This window comes from Phalaenopsis equestris, unplaced genomic scaffold (genome assembly GCF_001263595.1).
Source record: "Phalaenopsis equestris unplaced genomic scaffold, ASM126359v1 Scaffold235102, whole genome shotgun sequence".
NCBI lineage: Eukaryota > Viridiplantae > Streptophyta > Magnoliopsida > Asparagales > Orchidaceae > Phalaenopsis > Phalaenopsis equestris.
Genome location: NW_018252991.1, coordinates 69,367 through 74,018, shown reverse-complemented (window position 1 = coordinate 74,018; position 4,652 = coordinate 69,367). Strand labels below are relative to the sequence as shown.

The 4,652-nt window shown below is 41.0% G+C and overlaps 1 protein-coding gene across 3 annotated transcripts in view; it reads right to left on the bottom strand.

The window, feature by feature from the left end:
* LOC110039081 overlaps positions 1-4,652 on the bottom strand; it is a 62,151-nt gene that overhangs the window by 18,093 nt on the left and 39,406 nt on the right. The window lies entirely within an intron of this gene.

Here is a 4,652-nt window from a genome sequence, read left to right as displayed (position 1 = left end):
TGGTCGCGGCGGCAAGCTGCGACGCAGTCCGACCGTGGTCCCAAACGGACCCTTAGAGGTGCTCCGAACAATGATTTTCAATGGACAAATGACTGTCATATTACTTTCGAGCAACTCGAGACATATTTGGCTTCACCACCCCTCTCAAAACTCATCCAAGGAGAGATATCATATATTTATTTTGTTATTTCACTTCATGCAATGAGCTCTGCCCCTGTCAGAATACTTAATCAAAAAACCGGTATACTACTTTAACAAGATTCTCTCTGATACAAAAAAGTTGTTATCCGATGACAGACAAGACTGCGCTAGCCCTAGTATTCTCAGTAAGGAGACATCGTCCGTACTTCCAAGCTTACACTATCGGCGTCTACACAACTCACTTTGAAGACTATCCTAAAAAAACCAGAGCATCGAGAATATTAGTTAAATGGTCAGCAAAATTGAGAATTTGATATTCGTTAACTATCACGACCAAACATCAAATCACAAGTGTTGGCTGACTTTGTGGAAGAATGTACAATACCTACCTTTGATGAACCGCCTTTGCTTCTTCCACGGTCACCTCAGTGGGCATTATATGTGGAAGAAACATCCAGAAACTCAAGAGCTGGTGCAGTAATACTACTCATCTCTCCAAATCAAAACATCTTGTAGTATGGACTTCGTTTGAAATTTTCAACCACCAATAATGTTGTCGAATATGAAGCACTTGTCCCCGAATTAAAACTTGTTATCGACTATGAAATACGAAACATGATTATCTACACTGATTCTCAACTCATCGCATCCCAAGTATAAGGAGAATTCGACGCTCATAACTCACAACTGGTGCAATATCTCAATTTGGTAAAAAACTACTTCAAATATGGCAGCTCATTCACATACTTTGAGAGCATGACACCGGAGCTTATGTCCTCTCCAAGATCGCAACTTCAACAACTAGAGATCTTTATAAAAGGTGCATTGAGAAGATACATTTTCCCAACAACCAGGGCCCGTGGAACACTGCTAGATGATGCTAATAGATCAATTCACTTCCGATGCATAACTGCCAACTTCATCCTTATTAGGGATGAGCTGTATAAAAATGCATTTGTAGGTCTATACCTCAAGTGTATTCCTCCCTCTGAAACTAATTAAGCTTTACAAGAGATTTATTCCGGGATATGTCAGCAGCATTTCAGGGGCAGAGCTCTTGCTCTTAAAATAATGAGACAATTTCTACTCACCCATGTCAAGCAAGACGCGTTAGAGTTTATGTAAAAATGCAAAAGTTGTCGACTACACTTCAATCTTACGCATTCACCGCCAGTAGAACTCACGTCTTTTTCGAGTCATTGGTCTTTCACTCAATGGTGGGTAGATATCATGGGATCGTTTCCGATAGCCACTAGATAACGAAAATTGATCATCTTAGTTGTCGACTACTTCACCAAATGGGAAGAAGTGGAGCCGCTTTCCAAGACCACTTAAGCATATGAAAATTAGTTTTTCTGGAAAAAACATCATCTGTCGCTTCAGGCTTCCCGCGAAGATTATCACTGATAATGAGGCTCAATTCACTAGAAAAGTTTTCATATCATTCTGCAAAGATGTTCACATTTAGTTGGTACACACTACCGTGGCGCATCCCTAAACAAATGGACAACGAAGATGACAAATCGGACGATACTCAAGGGGTTGAAGACACATCTTTAGAAGGTTGGGAGCAGTTGGCTGAAGAGCTGCACAACGTCCGCTGAGCCTATTGCACCACCGCACGAACTCCAATCAGGGAAACTCCATATAACTAATGCTTGTCATTCCAGTTGATATCGACACGAGTTAAGTCTTTCAACTCGGATAACAACAATGAAAAACTTCGACAACATTTGGATCTCCTCCCAGAAATACGTGATGTGACCCACCTTAGAATTGCTTCCCACCGCCAAAGAATTGCTCGCTATTTCAACCGAAGAGTGAAGTCTCGACCTATCTCCATCGGTGACCTGATCTTGCTTAGTATCGAAGCCGCTGGTCGTCACCCCTAACGTAACAAATTATCCCCTCTGGGAAGACCCATATATCGTGGTTGTCATGATTTAAATCTGAAACTTTTAAGTTCAAAGATTCAGATGAAAAAATCCTACCCAGAACTTGGAATGTCGGGAATCTTTGGAAATACTACCAGTAACACTACGATCATATAATCTATGTTTGTTAGTGTCATCTTGCATACAATATCAATGTATCTCAGACTTATTAAATATTATTCACTTGCTTTCTTCTACAAAAAAAAAATCTTTTGAAAGTGTAATAATTCATTCACAAATGCACTTTATGCTCTTGACCCAAGAAATACACAACTTCGGTAGCATCTTTGTCAAAACACGATCGATCCCAGGGGGATTTGATCTAACATCTTCCATATGGTTAACATCGTCGAGTTTTTACTTCGATAAACAACTCTGAATATATTAACAATTCTTGGTGGGCTACACCTGATCCCTTCCACACAGGTTCATCAGCGAGCAATACTCCAACAAACAACCTCGAATGCATTAACAAGTCTATGGTGGACTTCCGTTGGCTCCTTCCATACAGTTCAACATCATTGAGTAATACTCTGATGCATAACCTCAGTCATGTAAAAGACCGCTGACAATTTATCCAGTAACCTTCTTACATACTAGAGTTCTAAATGACATTGGACATTCACTGCGACATTAAAAAAAAAGTTTCAACATTCACAAAGAAGATACTCGGAAGGGCAAATAGCTAATAAAATCAAATAATTAAACAAGATGATCAACATGCATCACTCATACAACATCATAGCAACCATTGCGAGGTTCGAACAACATACAAAAGCAAACAAACACAAACATAAAAAAAAGTGTAGAGCACTAATCGATGTCAACATTCTCCTCCGCCTCCTCTTCGTCGTAGAAATGCACCTTCTTTAATTCACTTTCAATGTAATCACCGTCAGAATCCGAGGAAAGATTCTTTGAAGCTTTGACTAAGAGTGAGCCCCTCTACGACAACTCCGGTTCGACGTTGTGCCGCTTCACTCCCCATAAAATAAAATTGGATGAATCCTTCTTTGGTGAACCATTTTTACCACTCCTTTAACGACATCGAGTACACGATCACGAACTTCATGGACATGGTCTCGGATGATAGTCTTGAACTTAACACATTGCCGCAACGCCCCGCAGTGACGCCTCGCAACAACGACTCGCAGCGACGCTCTGCCGCAATGTGTTGCCACGCCGTACCGTCGCAACGTCCCACCACCACGCTCTGCTGCCACGTCTCACCGCAACGCATCGCCCCGAAACACTGTCTTAGTGTCGCCGCAATGCCCCGCCGCGACAATTCGCCGCAACGCGTCGCCGCGATGCATCGCCAAGACGCACCACCGCAACGAGTTTTCACAAAGTCCCACCGTGACGCCCCGCCAGCAACAAGTCGCCACGGCTCTACCCATCTCTTTCTCTATTCTCTCCTTTAGGCCGATTTATAGGCTCAAAAAGGGCTGATCATTAAATGCTCATTATTATATAAATTTAAAAAGAAGTACAAGCATTAAATGCTCATTAAAAAAAGAAAAAGACTTTTCATATTCCCATAAAAAAAGAAAGACTTTTCATATTCCCATAAAAAAACTCCTCTGCCTTAGCTGGTTTCGAACATGAGACAGTTGGCTTGAAGCAGCAATGACCAACCAAATAAGCAGCTCTGAATTTCTTCACTGTATATAGATTTATATTATCCTTATTTAAAATCAAAAGATAATAAGCTATAATAAATATATTTAAATGTATGTCTCACAACAATGAAAACGCTATAGATATCAATACTTTCAGATGATGAAATTAGACTCGTCCGAAATTAAGGGGACAACTAATACGCCACCAACAAATTTTCATTATCCGACACAAATCTCGAAACATGACACAGACCTCGAGATAATATTTTGAGCAATGAATGTTCAAATATTGATAAAAAGTTATCCAAAACTCGAATTTCAGCAAACTTATAGTCACTTATAGTCAAACTGACTGATTATAGTCAAACTGACTGACTCGATGAGAGGAACCTAATGACATCAAAGTTAGTCCAATTCGAGTCAAAGCAAGTCTAAATCAAGTCGTTTCACCACTTTTGAAAGATTCTCGGACATATTTGGAATGTCAAACGGATGTCGAATCTGACAAGTTCATAATCGAATCAAGCGTCTCGACAAGACAAATCCAACGAGCCCAAAATTACTCAATTTCGACATCATTAAGACATCAAAATGTTCATTAAACACTGTCTGATTGAAGAAAACTATCTGGACTGTTAGATTAAAATAATTTATATTTTTGCATTAATTACACTCAGAACACTATAAATAGAGTCTCACTCCTCTCATGAGAGGGAGCTGAAGTCTAGAGAGAGTCTGAGGCCTTGAAGAGGAGCTGCAACACAGCATCACTGCCGACCGTTGTCGACCGGCGCTGACTGTCGTCGACCACTGCCAACACAAGTTTACCATCGCCAACCGTCGTCGACTACCATCAACAGTCGTCGACCATCGTTGACCGTCATTGACCGCTGCTGATCTCCGTCGACTAACGCCAACCGTCGTCCTTCGTTGACCACCGCTGACAGTCGCCGGC